The sequence below is a fragment of the Miniopterus schreibersii genome (assembly GCF_964146895.1).
Source record: "Miniopterus schreibersii genome assembly, chromosome: 21".
Taxonomy (NCBI): Eukaryota; Metazoa; Chordata; class Mammalia; order Chiroptera; family Miniopteridae; genus Miniopterus; species Miniopterus schreibersii.
Genome location: NC_138123.1, coordinates 4238550 through 4257071, shown reverse-complemented (window position 1 = coordinate 4257071; position 18522 = coordinate 4238550). Strand labels below are relative to the sequence as shown.

At 50.2% G+C, this 18522-nt stretch overlaps 1 protein-coding gene across 10 annotated transcripts in view; it reads left to right on the top strand.

Moving 5' to 3' along the window:
- ESRRG (estrogen related receptor gamma) overlaps nt 1-18522 on the top strand; it is a 404445-nt gene that overhangs the window by 120539 nt on the left and 265384 nt on the right. The window contains exon 1 of one of the 10 annotated variants that reach the window (XM_081123845.1): nt 4356-4453. The exons of the other annotated variants lie outside the window; for them this stretch is intronic. The gene's annotated coding sequence lies outside the window, so the exon portion shown is untranslated. Of the gene's footprint in view, nt 1-4355; nt 4454-18522 lie in introns of those variants that run through there. 10 annotated transcript variants of the gene reach the window in all.

Genomic DNA, 18522 nt, shown 5'->3' with positions numbered 1-18522 from the left:
TGTGTCCCAAACAAATGGCCAGGCACCTTTTGTCTATTGGGCCATAATCTTAACCTTCCCTTCTCTCTCCCCCCTTTTCTGGGCTGCGGGTCCAGAGCAGAATCAGTGCCCTGGGTCGCGGAGGGATCGCTGAGTTGCTCCGGCGTTTTCTATCATAGGAGGGTAAAGATACGCGTAGTGCTCAGTTAAATCACGCAGACTGGCCTTTTTTTGTAAGTCCTGATGGGTAGAACGTTGGCAGTTTCGTGAGGTTCAGCCTAATCGCTTCCTCTCATGGCCACATTACCTAAAACAACCTCTTGAAATGCACGTTTGGTTAAAACCCTCCACGGATTTATTTAAAATAGAAGCTTCAAGTTGTTTCTCCAACCAGAAAAACCTCTGCTTCTTTCTATTCCTGCTACCCCTTTTTCCACCCCTCCTGAGACTCTGAGAAATAAGAAACAAAACCCTCCTATTTGGAGAAATTCATATATTTTGAGACTAATGTGAAATAAGTAGAAAGTCAGTCCCTTGGTCCCTGTGGTAGAATTTTTTTTTCCCCCCTGAAAGTTATAAATGAGTGTTATAATGGAAAATGCTTTGAAATCTTAACCGGAGCACTTGCTATAAATAAGAGAGGAGCAGAAGATTAATAAATCGAATAAACCTGAGAAGGAAGAAAATTTAAAATAAGAAATGAGAGCTGAGTGTTAGTTGGGGTGTTAATACAGCCCTGAGAGTATATATAGGAAAATCAAAGACTAGCTAAAGGCAGAGTGTACTAAGTTACAGCTACTAATGTGAGCTTAACTCAATTGCCCCCAAGATTTTATTAAATGCAGCGGCCAAGGAAATTGACTTCCCTTTTTTTTTTTTCTTTTCCTTTTGGGTTGGATCCTTCCTCACATCCCATAAATGAACAGAGCTGACAAATCTACTGGTTCGTCAGTGAAACAATATTAAATTATGACGATGTAAGGAAAAACAGCCCTACGCTAGCCTGGTTGCAACTGGAAAGGTGAGCTGGCTCCTACAAGGTTAGGAGATACTAATGCTCTACCCGTCCGAGGGTCCCGTGGCCTCTTGGCATCGGTGACCGTCACCGTGGTCCCGGCTGGTATTTCATTAGCAACGGACATGGAGAGAGGCTCGCAGCGTTTCCCTCTTTTTGTCTTTAAAAATGCGAAGACGCTATGTTTCGTGCTTTTGCCGTGTTTTGTTTTAGGGGCTATTCTGGCAGATTGGGCTCCGCTGGGCGTGCGTTGCAGTGATCGTGGGGCTCCTTTTGGGAGGTTACGACCTTGTTTCCGTTGACTTGTGGCGATCAAGGCCAGGCTGCTTCTTAATTCTTGACTCTTGGTGATGCACGAGCAGTCAGATTTATTTTTCTTTGTGCTGTGTCCTGTGCTTAGGATAGGAAGCCTTCTCTGCCCAGTTCTACCTTCTGTGAGCTTGCAGAGGTTGTGGGGCGCCGTCAGTCACCAGCTGAACACTCGGGCCTTCTCAGGTCTATCCAGATGTTCAGTCTCCTTCACGCCAGTTTTGAAAGAGAAGGTGATGTCATACCGACTTCTCTCGGGCACCGTCAGGTACTCACTTGGTCTCCCAGACGCAGGTCCTTCACCTCCCGGGGTCCATGGACCCGTATAACGACTGTCCTATAAGGGTAGGAGCGTGGAAGGTTCTATCAGCGGAGCAGGGTGGTACCTCCATCTGACTCTCAAACCCGCTCATAGGACTCAGCAGAGGTGACAAACCACGGCCCTAAAAGGTTAGCTCTTCCCAGGCACAGTAAGTGACCCATTCGTCACCCCCAGTCCCCGCTGCAGGATGTCCCAGTTCAGTCGCTGGTGACGGAAGAGGCCTCTCCATTCCGCTTGGAACCGAACCCGCTGGAGTAGTCCGATATTTCTGAGCCGAATCCGGCAGATTGCTGCCTCCGTGTGGGAAACGGCACTTTTGGAGTTGAATTACCTTTGTCATGGCACCCGAGTTGCTTTCCTTGCAAATTGAGGGTAATTCAGGCAACGGGAGACGTATGTTTCCATGTGAAGAGGGTTGGAATGAGCATGGCGTCCTCTCTGCTCTTTCAGCTCAAACTGTCATAACATGGAGTTGTGCCCAAAAGTCATTCAGTCCCACGGTTCTGGGACATCCTCTGGTGTTCTGTGTCACATCGGGTTCGTTTTTAATCATCGGCGATGCTTAAATCTGCGCTTCTTGCCCCACGGCAGGCGGGCCCTGCTCTAAGGAAACCAGGATGGACGTGACTCGGGTTCACTCTTTCTTTGCCGTTCGTTGCAGGTTGCAGGAAGGGGCGATCGTTTGCGCTCTAAAAATAGCTGGGCTTCATAAAACAATTGATCACGAGATTCCTTTAAATAACCGGCTCTCTCGGAGCATCTAAAATCTGATTTGATTTGAAAAATCAATGTCCACTCACTCCATTTTTCAAGAACACATCTGCTTTGTAATAGGAGCGGGGTCCGGGGCGGGGGGGTGTTGGATCAGGCCACAAGGAATGAGGGTCTTACTGGAGCTGAAGAGGAATTAATTTTCATTTAGGAAAGCATTTGATTTTCTAGAATTTCCCGGGGAAAACAACGTCACCTTTACCACCTCCGGAGTATGTATGGACAAAGCAGCAGGCTGTCTTGAATTTGGAAAAGATAGATCTGTTTCCCCGGTGGGTCGCATTCTGCATTCTGCATGCGCGTACAAGTGAGGTTTGCTTTGATCCTGACCATTAAAAGTTTATTTTTAAACTCAGACTGGGCAGCAGTCCAGCGATGCTCTTTCCAGTGCCGCGCATCCTGGTCTCAGGTCCGGAGCCTGGCGAAATGCGACCAAGGGGCAGGAAGTCGGTGAAAAGTGTGGGGACTTGATGGGTGCTGAGGTTTTTGTCTTTTTTTTTTTTTTTATCCCGCCCCCCCCCCCTTCCCCTCCGTTTTTGAAATTCAAATTGAATGCAATTTTCAGCTCATTTGAGACAGAATATACTGTGGCTGAGCTTCAGTGGCTCTTAAATTCAAACTCACAGGTGAAAACAGATATCATCTGTCACCGAGGGGGGGAGAGGCACGCGCCCCGCATTTTATTCAGGGAGGCGCAGCTCTGGTGACTAATGCAAGCCTTCCTGGCTAATCGACTCCTCATTCACTGGCAAACCGATCAACTAATCAATGAAACCGTTAGGACACTCATCTTAGGAAGTCTGGGAGCAGTGCCCCCCTCCCTTTAAAAAATAATTGTTCAAGTCTATTTTTGTACCCTTGGTATTTTAATACCTTTTCTTTTTTTTGCAAACTTAGATGAAATCATGGCGATCTTTTCTCTGCCCTCCCTGCCTATTTTTTACCGGTTCCATCTTTAACGTCTTTGTCAATGTTATTTATTTCTGACCGAGAATTAGCAAAGAGCTTACTGCTGGGTAAGCGGGACCAGCACTTCTGAGTCTTTTCCTTCACTGCACAGACTTCCTGGAAAAAAAATACTTCTTTCTTGGGGCAAATGTAGGGTGTCCCCCAAAAAATGTACACACGCTTTAACAGCTGATTTCTCTTACATTTTGAAAACGAATTGTGTTTTAATAAACACTGCCTTTGTAATTATTCAAAGTGTGTGTACATTTTTGGCGGGGGGGGGGGGGGGGGGGACGGACACGCCCTGGGTAAGTACCGATGAACAAAGGAGAAGCACTCAGGCAGTCCTCGAGTTTGCAAGTGTGACTTCTCCCCAAGGCCATCTGTATAATCAGACCCACGGACAGCAAAGGGAGGGACCGGTGACAGGTGAGGGCGCTCACGGAGGAAATGGAAAGTAAAACCATTTCGTAAAAATGAGGGGTTCGGAGCTTGAGGAGAGAGTAATTCTAAATAAACCTCGGAAGGAGGTGAGCCTGGGGGTGCACAGGGGATGGATGAATGGTGGGGGCCAGGGTGGAGTCGCGCAGAATGAACCTGGTATTGAGCCAGTTTCATTCAAAGTTGGTGACCAAAGAGCAACATGGGTGGCAGAGGAGACCTGAGAATATCTGCAGCAAATAGAAAGACGCCCCGGCCAGCATGGCTCGGTGGTTGAGCGTCGACCTACGGACCTGGAGGTCACAGTTTGATTCCCGGTCAGGGCATGTGCCCGGGTTTCGGGTTCAAACCCCTGGTGGGCTTGCAAAGGGCAGCCCATTGATGACGCTTCTCTCTCGTCATTGATGTTTCTATCTCTCTCTCTCTGAAATCAATAAAAACATTTAAAAAAAAAAAAAAGAGTAGTGGAGAGAGATTAAAGATGCAGGCGAGAAGGAGGGATGCGTGAGAAGAGGGAGAAGTGAGTCAGAAAGTTCTTGGGGCTGTGAGTCAGAGGGAAGATTACATAATAGACTTGGCAGGACGTCCCTGCAGCGAGGATGCCGACCCTGGGCTCAGGGAGGGAGGACGGCCAAGGAAGCCAGGGGCTGCCTCGTCACTTGAGGGAGGTAAGAGTGACACGGTGTGTGTGTGGGGGGATTGAGGGGTCCTCTGGCCTGGGGGGGATCAGGCCGAGTTATCGTGAGGACGTGGGGAAGGTGACGGCGTAACAGGCAAGGCACCTGTGCTTGGGAATGGATCACAGACTTGGCATCTGTGCAGCTGAAAGCCCGGCGGGCCTGGAGATTGGCTCAGTATCCCCATCTGGTGCTTAGGGGAAGGCCTCGGACGCTCGGTGTCACCTCTCAGGCCTCCGTGGTCTCCTCTCTTCACCCGCCTCTGTTCTGTCCCTAAACTGCAGCGGAGCCAAACTGCCCTCCACCCCCTAAGCCCGAGGGCCCTTCTGTCCGCACCCGGAGTTCTCTCGGCCTGGAACGGTCTCCTGTTCTTTGCCTAAGTCGAGGTCTCAACGTAAAATCATTTCCCAGAGCCTTCCTCCCGTCCCCCTGGACCCCGCGCCAGGTAAGGTCTCCGTTACCTGCCTGCAAGCATTTGTCTCCCGTGTGTTAACTTTCGCGGGACATTCCACCCAAATCCCTCATGCACCGGAATCCTTTCTCCATTAAAGACCGGAGCTGGACCAGATCTTTTCCCTTCACGACTTCTTGGTTACCGTTTTCTAGGCCTTTAATGCTCTTCGAACCGTCTCCTCCAAGTTCCCTCGGGCTCAGGCACACCAGGGGGAATTGCCAGGCCCTGTCGCATCCTGTTGGAAGCTGGTGTCCCCCTTCGTCAGCTGGCGGGTGCCCGGGCCTTACCGCGGGATGGGCAGCTGCCGTTTCTGGTGACGGGGCTCAGGACGCACCGTGCCCATCAGGCTTTCCCTCTCGGCCTAGAGGCAGAGCAGGCAGCTTCCCAAGCCTTGCTGGCCCTGAGATTGTGTTATCTTTGGGGGAAGTAGTAGTGTTTTTATCTTTCTACTTCACAAGCCCAGCTCGGCCCATTTCAAGTTGCCTCTGATCTTGAATGGCCTCGGCTCAGCCCCTTGAATCTATCCTTGGGGACAGTCTCACTGGTCACTGTGCGGAGCCCCCTCAGGCCAAGAAAGCTTCTTTTTCTTTCTTTCTACCTTCCCCCTACCCCTCCTGGCGGGAGGCACCTTCTCTGGGGCACCTTCCCTGTCGTTCGTTAGCACTTGCAGGTGATCAGCAGGTGCCTTATAAGCAAAACGGACCCTTGCCTCCGGCACGGCTCTCCCGTAGGCTCCAGCCGTTTTGCTACAACAGAGAAAAAAACGAGGCTTTGAAGAATGTTGATAGACTATTCAGATACTTGGAGAGAGAGACACGTCCGTAAAATTTATTTCAGGGCCGGGGTTCGGTTTTACTCCGTTATCAGAGGGCAGAACTATTGGGTGATGGCTCAGGTGGCTTTTGGAATGAAAACGAGACACTTGCCACAGCTGAGCCTCTCGTCTTTCAGTAAAAGCTCATCTGAGAATTTCTCTCTAGATATCAGTGCCCCCAACAAGTTGGATTCCAGGGACATCGCATGTCTGGGAAGTGTCGTAATCGGGGCTGGGCTGAGCTGTTCTTTTTGCAGGGAAGCGAGCTTAGGGACAGCGTGTTGGACTCCGCGTTCCTTCCGCAGGCTCTCCGGCTACTCGTTTGGCCAGATGCAAGCTCGCTGCTCTCTCTCAGTCCCCCGGGCTCTTTTGTCACCTACCCTGCTACCTTCAGATCCCTCGGGGGAAATATTATAGGCTTCTTTCAACATCCTGAGCTACTGTGCCTGGCATTAAGTGAAACATTATACTTTTTTTTTTTCAGATCTCTAAACTATTTCTACAAGCCCAATATCCTCTTAGCTCCCCCCAGAGTAACCCGTTTATTTTCTTGAGTTTTAAATTGTCCTCTGCCCCCTCTCGTCTTCACCTCTGCATTTAATTCTTAACTCGCTTATGAACGTGTCACCAAGTTGAGAGCATCTGGCCAAGTTCATCTGTTCCGGTGTTTCCCAAATGTCTCCAGGCTCCAGGGCAGGATCCTGACTCTGTGCGTCTTATCAAGCGCCCCAGGTGCCTCCTGGGGTCCCGCAGGGCTGGGAAACACTGGGCCATTCATTCCTGCCTCTCCCAGCAGAGGCGTCCCGGATCTCAGGGGTTGTCCCCACGGGAGTGGAGTTTTCCTCCTGCGTGGCTCCCACTGTGTGTCCTGAGCAGATCACGAACACAGGACAGCAGGCCTGCTTTGAACGAACCAGGGAGAGAGGGAGCCTGCTTTAAAAAAAATAAAACAACCCAACTCAACCAAAAGCAGAACCCGACGGGCGTGTTCTCTTTGCTCTGAGGATGACCTCGGGAGGCATGAAGTTGGAACCTTCCTCGGGGCGGCGGCCGTTGCCTGGCCTGTCTCAACCTGTCCTATGTGACAACGGTAATAAAGGCTGTTGCGCCATCCTGGGTAAGGCGCAAAGCCAAGGGGAGGCTTTGTTTCCCGGCAGGTGAGCTGCATGTGGCTCCCTGTCGCCTGGCAAGGTGACTCAGAGACGTGACCTGTTGCGATGACCTGGTGGGAATCTTCTTGAGTCTAACCCTTGAGAGAAAGAGAGAGATGACAGAGCAGGACTTCGGGGAGCTCTGGGGCGCGCTGGGGAGAGATGCTGGGTGGAAACAGACCGAATAAGGCAGGCTGGGGCCCGAGCCACAGTTGAAAACGGTGTCTTGGGTACATAATTGAGTTTTAGATTTTCTCACCTCTCTCACCTGGTTTGGCTCTGCTGTTTGCCTGAGTCTCATCCTGCCCTGCCCTAAATGAACCCCAGCTGGGGCTCTGAACTCTATCCACCACCCCGAAAGCCGTGACATTAGCCTCGCGTGTCTTTGCCGCCCTGTTTGGATCGCCATGGCGACAATAGTTTTAATCACGGAAGGCCCAAACGATAACTTGGGCATCAGATGGGGCTCCCTCGTCCCTCTGGACGGAGCGCTGACCTGCCGGCCGAGGGGGCTGCTGGGTGGCGGTCCTCCTGGGGATGAACTGGACCTTGCTGTCTCGGAGGCCGCCTGATGGGCACATCCCTTGTGGGTTAAAACCCACGCGAGCCTCGCTCTCAAGGGCTGCTTTGGGCTTCCCCTTCCGACTAGTGGAAACCCACATGTTAGGGCAGAGATGTGCATGAAATACCATCGGCTAATCATCCTTGACAGCATTCAGGATCCTGCTGGGGGGTGCAAGCAAGCAGTTCCATCACTCCGGCCTTGGAAGAGCGCAGGGCACAGCGCTTTGCCCGCAGAGCGTGGACGGAACACGGGGCCGAGCGTGCCCGCCCGTGCGCGGGCCCCCGCCCTTCATTTCGGGACCCGCTTGCCCGTTTTTTTGAATCTCTCCCCAGGCTCGGAGAGGGGGTACCTCCCCGTATCTAACTATTTCTGGGCTGCCTCATTGTGCAAGCTCTTGCGAAGCTAAATAATCTCCCCCTCAGGTAAACATAAATCATTGTCTACCTTCCTTGCTCCTGGAGTAGACCTTTGGATACGTTCATTAATTACGGCGCTGCCTGGTGGCTCTGCAATGGCCGAGTCACCGCTGGGCGCATCTTTCCTGGAACGCCCCCCCCGTTCCTGACACCGGGCCCCACCATCCAATTCGGCGTGATAGAGACCCTCCTTGGCAGGGGACAGCCGGATGGCAGGGAGTAAAAGAAATCGGCCTGGGAAAGGCGGCCGTGTGGTCTCAGGAGTCAGGGTTGGAGAGGAAGGACACCTGGAATTTGATGGAAAGGTGGCCTTAAACAGGTCACCCCTGGCGTCAGTCCCCCTCTCGGCAGATGTGCTGCCTCCGTCAGCAGCCCCGTCGACCACAGTCCCGGCTTTGGAGGCCAGAATGGCCACCCAGAACTGTCTAGAAACAGGCCCCATGCTTCTGACTTCTGATCCTTTCCCACACTGTTGTTATTGTTTAAAGTCCCCATTTCTGGTAAATCTTGCTGAACTAATGACAGGGTCTCTGTGTTTGGTTTTTCCTTCCGCGTTCGTTCGGGAAGCTTTGGGAAGCTATGATTTTGATTTCGGGGTTTAGGCATGTTAATTAAGCCTTTGTACAGAAGCTAGGGGGCTCTGGGTTTTGTTTGTTGGTTTAATCAGATTTTGTGGTAAGAGTGGCGCTGAGAATCTGTCACAATTAGCTTGGCTGCGTACACGGCGTAGCTCGGTGCTTTGAGACTCTCGAAATGTCTGTTTTTAGGACATCAGCAGGGGGCTAATGAAAAGGCTTTGTTGATTTTAACGAATTGCAAGCCACTGTAGCCAAAATAAATATAATCTGCTTTTTGGATTAGTTGTCACAGATGATTTTACCTGCTAACGGTGATTAAAGAACCCGAGTGGACTGTGAGCGTAGCTGCTCTCCAGCGACTCTTGCTAAAATAGCAATAAACAGGAGTAAATAAAGACTTAGGGCATTAGTTATCTTTAATAAACAGTGACACCAAATATACTGTATGTGGCGTGAGGGGGGGTGGGAGTGGGGCGGAGGTAAGATCAGGGTGTCAAATGGCTCCCGGTGGTTAAAAAAGAACTAGTGTGCTCGCTGGTGATGTTCACCGGTTGTACCTCATTAAAATGGGGTAAGAAACCCAGAGATACCTCCTGGTCACCAAGCCCCCTCTTCAAAGCCAGTCCCATTCCCTGGCACTCTACTGTCATCTTCCCATAGACTCTAGGACCAAAGTTGACATCCTGCAATTATAGGATCAGAGCGTGAAAATCGAGGAAGTATTAATTACTTGTGTAATGATTAACCTTCTAGCTGAGATGATTGTCCCCAGTTAATGAACAGGAGACTAGCGCCATGTCCTTCCCTGTTTTTTTCTACCCCAGTGAAAAGAATGACTTGCCCCAGTTGGCAAAAAAAACGATCCTCCGATGTCCCCAGGAAAGTTTGGCCACATTTTTCCCTCAATGCTGCTTAACTTGAACCCTGAGAAGCAAGGTTGTGGCTCAGACCCTCTTAGGTGGGGGGTGTGAGTGCTGCTGAAAGATGCCTCTAGTAGTAGAAAAACCTTCAGACACAAGGAGCTATGGCGTTTTCTACTTTGAATCTTATCAAATGTTTTAAATTGTGCTGTGGACACTTGATCTCAGGTGGCAAAGCAAGTGACAAACAGAGCTTTCCTTGGCTTCTTCCCCCCCTGGGGGGTAGGTATCCTTGTATTTCTTTACAGGTGCAGGAACCTGCACCACAGGGCCCACAGATGCGTCACGTGGATGCCCAACAATGGGACAGTGGCCTTCCAGTACCCTGGGGTAACCCAGGTGTTTGTTGCACTGTTGACTGGCCCCAAGCAGCACATGGCCACTCGCAGTTCCAAAGATTGTCATCTTACCCAAGGTCACACACCTATGAGAACTAATAGCCGTCATTTATCATGTTCTTGCCCTGCGCCAGGCCCTGTGCTCAGAGCTTTATAGATAACAAGCCATGTGATTCCTTCTCACCAACCTACCCACCCAGTAAATATTTACTGAGCCGTCCCTAGGCCCAAGCTCCACTGTCGAGGTACAAAAGGGAATGAAACTGATACGGATCCCTGCCCTCTTGAAGGTTTTATTCCAGTGGAAGGCGTTAAGATGATGAACACAATAAGTGAACAAATAGTTCTGTTTGATGAAGGCGGTAAGTGCCATGGAGAGAAAGCAGAGAGGAGAGAGATGCTGCAGTTCTAAGTGAGGTGAGCAGAAAGCTGGCTGAGCCGCTGGCATTTGAGCAGAGACCTGGAGGAAGCGAGGGAGCAGCTGGAGTGTTCCAGAAGCAGCAGGCAGGCCAAGAGGACGGAAGGAGAGAATGGGGAGGGCCAGGTCTCTATGAACTTGAGGCCCCTTTTGTAGACTTTGCCTTTTATTTGGCAGCAGGTGGGAAGGGCCTGGAAGTTTTAGGCAGAGCGACATGATCTGTCTTATATTTGCAAACCCTACAAGGTAGGGAGCATGTCCTGCGTGAATGAATGATGCACAACTTCATCTCGCTTCCTGCCAGTTTTCCCCCGAGTATGTTTCTGAAATCATCTCACAATGAGGGTCTGCCTTTTTCTGTGGGGTTTATGCGTCATCCGCCACCATTTCCCCGAACATAAGGTGCCAGTGGTACCCAGCCTTGGACTTATTAGAATACAGTTTAATACAGAGCTCTGTTCATTTTCCCTGGAAGTCTTACTTGGGTGTCTGGCATTTTGAAATAAGAGGAAGTAATTACCTTGTTATACTACTCGATACTGGCAGGTAGGACGGACCGGAGCAAAAGCTTGATTCTGCTTAAAATTCAAATTACCACCCGGGTCAGCTCTGCAGGGTTACAGAAGCACAGGATGCCTCCTTAACACAAAGCTAATTTGAGTGCACAATCTGCATCTCCCCTGTCTGATTTCTAGGGAAGAGACCTAGCTATGGTGATCGCCTGTTGGTTCTTTCCTTGCCTTTGGTAAGAGAAAAATAATAAAAAGAATGCGTTCTTTAATACCGTTTTAATACGGTATTAAAGAAGCACACTTTGTTTATTAAAAAACATTGTCAATCTAGCAATGGATTTGTACGGGTTGGTGTTCAACTCGGAGAGTTGCTTTTCAGTCCCAGCTGAAGGTTCGAGCTGTGTCACTGGTCTCCTCGCCAAAACATTGGAAATGGGATATTTTTCAGTTCGAACCCATAAATGCTGTTCCTGGAGTGATTGACATTTTGACAAATTGAATGGAAAAGTATCAGTGCCCTGTGGATGGCATTTTCTTTACCGGGAGACAGACTATAGTCCTTTGTTCACCTAGTGACGTGGAATTAGCACCCTGGGCTCTGGGAGAAAGAGCATGAACCAGAGAAAATAAACACATGAGGCCTCATTTAGTGATCTTCAAAGTTATGGGAACTGACTTCTGGTATTTCTATAGTGATTAGATATAACCACTCTGACATGGAAACAGAGAAGAAAGAAAATTCACACCAGTTTATAACTGAAACTGAGAGAAAAAATATATAATGGTGAATACCAGATATTTAATGATACAAATCTTATTTGTAGTTTATAAAATGTTATATTACTCACTTGATATTCACAGTAAGTCTGTGATGGGTACTGTAAGCTTCATTGTCCTCATGTTATTAACTCTCCCATAAGCTGATATTTGAACAAAATTACCAATGCCTTTGTCGATTTTAAATTTGGCGAAACATGTTCTGCCATCATTTAAAAATAACAACTTTAAAGGGCTCATAAAGAAAGACATAAAAGGCATTTTGACATTTACTACAAAAACAGAATTTTAATGAACCCGGTGAGAATGAATCATAGACATATGGATTACATATTTCTTACAGTGTGCCTGAGTTTCAAGACTGAGGCTGTGAAAATCTGGCAAAATATTTCTGGGTAATTCTCGCTATAGACTATATTTAAAAAGAGGTGATGCTGAACTCCGGGCTGCTGTGATTGCTCATGACGCTGAACCTTTTCGTTCGCATGTAAGACATCCTTGTGAAATAGCTCAATCTGTCTGTGCTGTGGGAGTGACTTGTTGGGGACAGTGTATACCCATTCAGTTGGTCACATATTCAGTCAACAACCAGAGCTTGCTGAATGCCAGGATCTGTACTAAACACTGGGATGGCCTCGAAGATCGCTAACATGAGCTGTGGATTCTGCCCTCAGTAGACAGTGGTAGGAAGGGGTTCACCAATTTCTGGGTAATCCAAGTACTTTGCGACACACACAAGAGAGTATAGAGTATTTGCTGACTACCATTCACGGTGCTAACCGTCTTAAATTCATGATCACATTTAATTGTTAGATCTCCATAAAAATAGGGATGTTATTATTTTCTTTTAATGGAAATGGGGAAACTGATGTTACAGCAAAATCTACACATTAGCCTGGCTTGTGTGGCTTAGTGGTTGAGCATTGACCTGTGAACCAAGAGGTTGCCTGTTCCATTCCCGGTCAGGGGACATGCCCGGGTTGCGGGCTCGATCCCCAGTAGGGGCCGTGCAGGAGGCAGCCCATCGATGTTTCTATCTCACTGTCCCTCTCCCTTCCTCTCTCTCTAAAATCAATAAAAACATATTTTTAAAAAATGTGTAGATTAAATGGCTTGTTAAATGGCAGTGGTAGCCTGCTAGGTGGTGGCTCCAGAGGACTCAGGCCTTCTGTATTCTTACCGCCCCTTGAATCTGGGCTCATCCTGAGATGCGCTTGAACCAGGAGATCATGGCAGAAAGGGCCTTGTCCCAGTTCCAGACCTAAGCTGTAAGCGGGCCTGGCAGCTTCCATTTCTGTACACTTGCAAGTCCTCAGTCACCCGGTAAAACTAAATCTGGTTGCTCGGCTGCAGAGACCCCGTGCTGAGACCCTGTAGAGAGACACGTGGAGAGGGAGAGAGAGAAGATCAGCTACCTGAACCTCCCGGCCAGGCCCAGCCCGCAGCCGGCTGAACGCATCCGCACGAGGGACCGACAGCAGGCTCATCAGAACAGCCCAGCCGAGCCCGGCCCGGCCTGTGGAATTGTGAGCAAATGCAGCGGCTGTTCTCAGCCACGGAGCTCTGAGTGGGTAATGACGCAGCTAAAGAAGACCGAAGCCTGCGTGGGATTTCAACCCTGGTCAGTCTGACTCTTAACGTGTATTTTATCTCACTGTTTGCTCACGAGTTGGTGGGGAAAGGAATCCAGTGATATTTAAACACCTCTCAAAATGGTCTGCATCCAACATGAATGAACTGTAAAAATGGGAAAGGTTAGAAGTCCTTATTTTGTATTTTAGGGGAGGAGAGAAACATACTAGTGTCCTGAGGCCCGTCCCCAGGGCCTTCTTGCTGCATGTACCTCGTAGGGCGTTTATCAGAAAGAACACGAGCCAGAGGCCCCCCAATTCCCATTCCTGAGCCTCTAGCTGGGCAACTGCCATGTAAATGCCCGGATTGACTCGATTTAGAATTATCAAGCTAATAACTCATGCTAATGAATTCCCCTCTTCCACTCGGGAGTTTCTAAAGGGAACGCGGGCAGGAGCTTTTAAAAAGTACAGGAGTGTAACACACGCAGGCCCCCACGGGGGATGTTCGGAGCGGTAACGGTAACATGAAACAGACGGCGGTCGCAAGGCGTGGAACCGGGGCCGCGAGCGGTGGTCAGAGAGAGCCCGGGGTCCCTGGCGGGTCGCACCGGGGAGCACTTGAAAGGGTCGTTTCCTGGCAAGTCCACGTTTGAAGGGAGGTCATCTTTTTTACTCTCTCAGCTCAATTGCTCCTCTGAAGCTCGTCCTTTCCATTCTGATGCGGAGCAAAAATGCTACGTCGGAGGTTAATGCTTGAATCGAGGCTGAAGGGGAGAGAGAGGTGGATGGGTGGGTGTGAGCCACACACACACTCACACACACAGAGGCAGAGAGAGAGGCACAAACGGCTAAAAGTTCTTAAAAATGTGATATATAAAGAAAACAGCCAGCTTCCTCCCCTGACGGAGGACCTGCCTACAATCTCACAATTTCCTTCGGAGAGATCTTTGTAATTTCTCTTTTCAGGGCTCAATTCTTATCAGTGGGCACAGGCAAGTTGGTTTTTTGGTTTGTTTTTTTAGTTTTTAATTGATTTTTAGAGAGAGAGGGAAGGAGAGGGCGAGAGCACGTCATCAACAGGCTGCCTCCGGCACGCCCCCCACTGGGGATCGAACCCACAACCCAGGTGTGTGCCCCGACCGGGAATCAAACCCGCCACCTTTTTAGTGCATAGGACGATGCCCTACCGACTGAGCCACGGCGGCCAGGGCCATAGGGGAGTTTTTAATAAAGAAACCGTCCTGATAAAGTCACGATGACTTCGCACCTTTGGTTTGCTCCAGTCAAACACCGTCTCCAACACGGTCGGTGACGTACAGGGCGCCCGAATGTAAGACCTCCCGGGACCGGGGGGGGCATTGTCTGCCCCATTTCCAGACATCAAGGCTTCAACAGTGACCCGTCACACGTGTTCAATGCCGTCCCATGTATTAGAGGTGCCGAATCTCCCTCCTCTGTCCAGTCCGGAGACTGGTGCCGAATGAATGTGAACTGTTTTTGTCAGGTCCAGGTCTTCGTGACAATACAGTGAACGTTTCGAGGCGGGTGGGGATGATGGATTTTCCTTCCATGCACTGCAATGAAACTAATGAATGGAAAGGACCGAGCATTTTCGATTAGCCGCATGTAGTAAAATCCTGAAAATAATTAGCGGCTGGGATGGTGTGTCGTTATTTTAAAACGCTCTTTCTAGTGTGTAAAGATCTTGGTTTCATTTGCTTTGGAAGGCAAGCCGTTTGGGAAAGAGAGAGAAAACCCTACAGTGTGTGCTTGTGCGTGTGTGTGTGTCAGCCGACCCGTTTCATTTCCATACAATAGTATAATACGACTATCACCAATGTGTTTGAGTACTTTATAATTTTACAGATTTTTCTCTTACATTAACCCATTCCTCACAATAACTCTTTGAGATATGTATTTTTATTTAACTACTTTAATGAGGAAATGGGCCGCATAGGATTGAGATCAGGTTAGGCCTTTACATTTGCATAAGAATCAGGGAGTTAAGCCAGGTCTTGCAACTGCTCAAAAGCCAGGGCTCTTTGCCCCTTTCCAACGTCAAGGTCCTGGGGTTTGTTTTGTTGTGGTTCATTTGTTCTGTTTGTTGATGGTGATACTGTGGTTTCGGTTTTGAAAACAAGCCTGTGATACTTTAACGCTTTTAGGTTTAATTGCAGGTACCTGGCCCTGAGACCTCAGTTCAACAAAGAGTTGTTCTGCTAATACTAAGTCTGACGTACTGAGGGCTTAGTGTCGGCCGGGTGCTGGGTTCTAGGAAGTCGAGAATAAAGTGGGCAGGGCCTTATCCTCAAGGAGAGGAGAGTATAGTTTATAGTCTCAGGTCTTTCCCATCCACCTTTGCCCTGTGGGAACTGGGCTGCATCCATGACATTGTGGTTTGATCACTTAAACCACCGGGCGACTCTGATCCTACTTTCTTAGGGGAAAGTTGCAGAGCTATTGGTCAGACTTGGATTTTTTTTTTTTCTGAATCTGGGTCATATGTGACCTTAATGAAGACTTTAGAGCTATTGGTGCGTCATAGGTTATGACATTTCTCACGTATGTTATCTCATTGGGCCTCACGGTAGCCAGCCAGCGAAATATTTATTATTCTCATTTTAGAGCTGAGGAGCCTGAGGCTGTACAAGTTCAAGGGATCGGGCCTCATTTCCCTCGTCTGAAACGTGGTCTGGTCAAAAGTTCCTAAAAATTTCTACCTCTGCACCCCAACCGCAGAGGTCAAGCAACGTATATAAATCACTAGCGGCTGTCTGCACTCGGGCTGCTGCGACAGCCGTCCATGGAGCGGGTGGCTCGAACAACAGGCATTTATTTCCCACATTCATTTATTTCCTGAGTCTGGGGAGCCCACGATCCAGGCGCTGGTAGATTTGGTATCTGGTGAAGGCCCCGTTCCTGATTCACTGGCCGTCTTCTCACAGGGTGGAAAGGGGTGAAGGAGCCCTTTGGGGTCTCCTTTATAAGGCCACTAACCCCATTCACAGGGGCCCCCTGGCACTGCAAGCATCCCTGAGGGAACCTGGCAGATACGATGCCGAGACGCAGGGCGGCTGGCAGCCCTCGGCCCAGGGTTGCTGCCCGCAGGCCCCGCTGTGCTCGCCGACGAGGGCGGGTTACACTCTCGCTTCCTTCCATCCGCATCGGGTGGAGTTCGGGAAACACGGCTGGAACGATTTTCAGCCTCGTGTTTTTCTCATTATTAGAGAAAAGGAGCTGGAATTTTACCTGCGAGCCTTTTTAATAGCGACCCTTATGATTTGTTATTCAACTTGGGGTCTGGCTCACAGTCTTAAAATCTTAATAACTTATATACATATAAAGAGGGGTCGGCTTCTCCCTGTGGGGCAGGTTGTAGCCTGAGGGATACACTGGCCTGAGATTCCGAAAGGGAGACGTGGATCTCTCTGCCTTTCTTTATGTGACGAGTGTGCATGAGACCCTTTAGAATGGCTGGATGTCAACCGTCGTCGTTCTGATCAGACACTGGTTTGAAACCTCTCGTTTGGGGAGGCCTCGGTTACGCCTTCTTTAGGAAGGTGCATTTCCAGCGCTTACAAGCATCTGTTTTTTTTCAAGTTTATGTACCTGCTGTCCAACCACATGTGACGCCAAGCCTGTGGGGTGTCACAGCGCCGAGGGGTCTCCCACTGGGGGCGGGCGTGGGCGCACCACCGTTCCTGGGCGACTCGGGTTGGCTGGTAGCGACAGAAGATTCGGCCGGCCCGCTCCCATCCCACGCGCTCCTTTGGAAAGAGGCCCGCGGGTCCCTGCGAGGCCCTGGCTGCCCCTCCGCAGCCCTTTCCCGGTTCCCGGCGTTCGCTCGCCAGCGCAGCGTCTCCCTGCGAATGCGGCGCAGGTTGATGAAACAGTTGCCGCGCCGGAATCCCTAAAGAAATTATTAATTATCTGGTTAATGTGCACCGGGCTGTGGGAGTGTGAGATTAATCACCAGCCGAGGGACGAGTTGCTGAAGTGGGTTTTGGTGTTCCGTCTCCTGTCACTCGGTCATGGCTTTTCCTTCCCTCGCCATCAGGCGAGCAGGTGCAGAGATGCTGTGTTTTCATTTTCCCAGAGTCAGGAGCAGCCGGTGGCCAGGCGGTGCCTCTTCCCCGGCCCTGCTGCATGAGCAGTTTGCAACATGGCCTCGCCCCGACTCGCACTGTTCCAGCTCCCCGGGACCACCCCGGCGTGGCAGGTCCCACCCCAGCTTGTCCAGCGCCCCGAACACGTGCATGTGTGTGCAGGCCCCCCAACATACACGCATGGGCACAGGCATGCGGACAGTCCTAAGTGTGCATAGAACACTTAGAGATTTCTGGATTCAGCTCAATACTTTACCTCATTTCTTTCTTTAGAAACATGTTCTTTATCTCTAAGAGTAAAAAAAGACAGGGGGAGATAGGAAAAAGAAAGGAAAGGAAAGGAAAGGAAAGGAAAGGAAAGGAAAGGAAAGGAAAGGAAAGGAAAGGAAAGGAAAGGAAAGGAAAGGAAAGGAAAGGAAAGGAAAGGAAAGGAAAGGAAAACGCTGTGGGTAGCTACTTCCTAGAGAGGCAGGGAGAAGTTTGGCACGAGTCCTTTGGCAGGGACAGCACAAGACAGACACTGCGGGAGTTCTCTGCATTTTTTCTTGACTTTCTCTCTCCTGGGTGCTGGGCTCCGGGTCCTAGGAAGTTATCTTCATTCAGGCCGATCACGCATGTGCGGCCGAGTCTCCTCCTTGTGATAAATACGCCTGTTTCAGAGTGTAAACCTTTGTCCTGGGGTGTGAGTTGGCGTGTCCTGGGTGCGTGAGGCTGCTCAGGAAGGCTGGCCGGTGCTGCGGGCGGCCGAGAGTAGAGGGCCCCTCGGGACGAGCCCCAGGAGAGCGCTGCTGCTCCTTCCCCGTAGGGCTGTCCTTCCCCACCTCTGTGCAGCGCCTCAGCCCTGAGGCTCTGGGCCAGCGGGGACCAGCTGTGCAGGGTTCTGCCGCCTGCTGCTCCCTCTGCCAGTCATCCTGTCCCCCTGCGTTCCTGCAGTTGGGGACCGGATCCTAAACACAGCGCTGCAAACCTGTAAATCTGCCCATTTCCCTTCTTTCCTCCATAGTCCCCCTGTACACACACACACACACCACCACGCATGTACATGCACACGTAAGCAGTCACACAGACATGCACGCACACTCACACTCACACAGGCACACACATGTTTTTGTCTAACTGCCTTTCAGCTTCAAAAAGAGACGTACCCTGGTGCCAGATACGTCATGGTCTTTCAGAACAGCCTCCGTGAAAAGTCACAGGCTGGTACGTTCTCCTGTGACAGGGATTGGCCCCAGTGTGGCATCCTGTGGTCCCAGTAAGGAGGGCTCGATGACACGGGCTTTGGACACACGGCAGACTAAGCCAGAGCGTGAGTTACGCGACTCCAGGTATGGTGTACAGGGCTCGGGTGCAGACACACTCGTGCACACAGTTGCGCGCTCGATGCGGCAGCGACAGCTCAGCGGGAGCATGTAAACCGAAAGGAGTTCAGCTGCC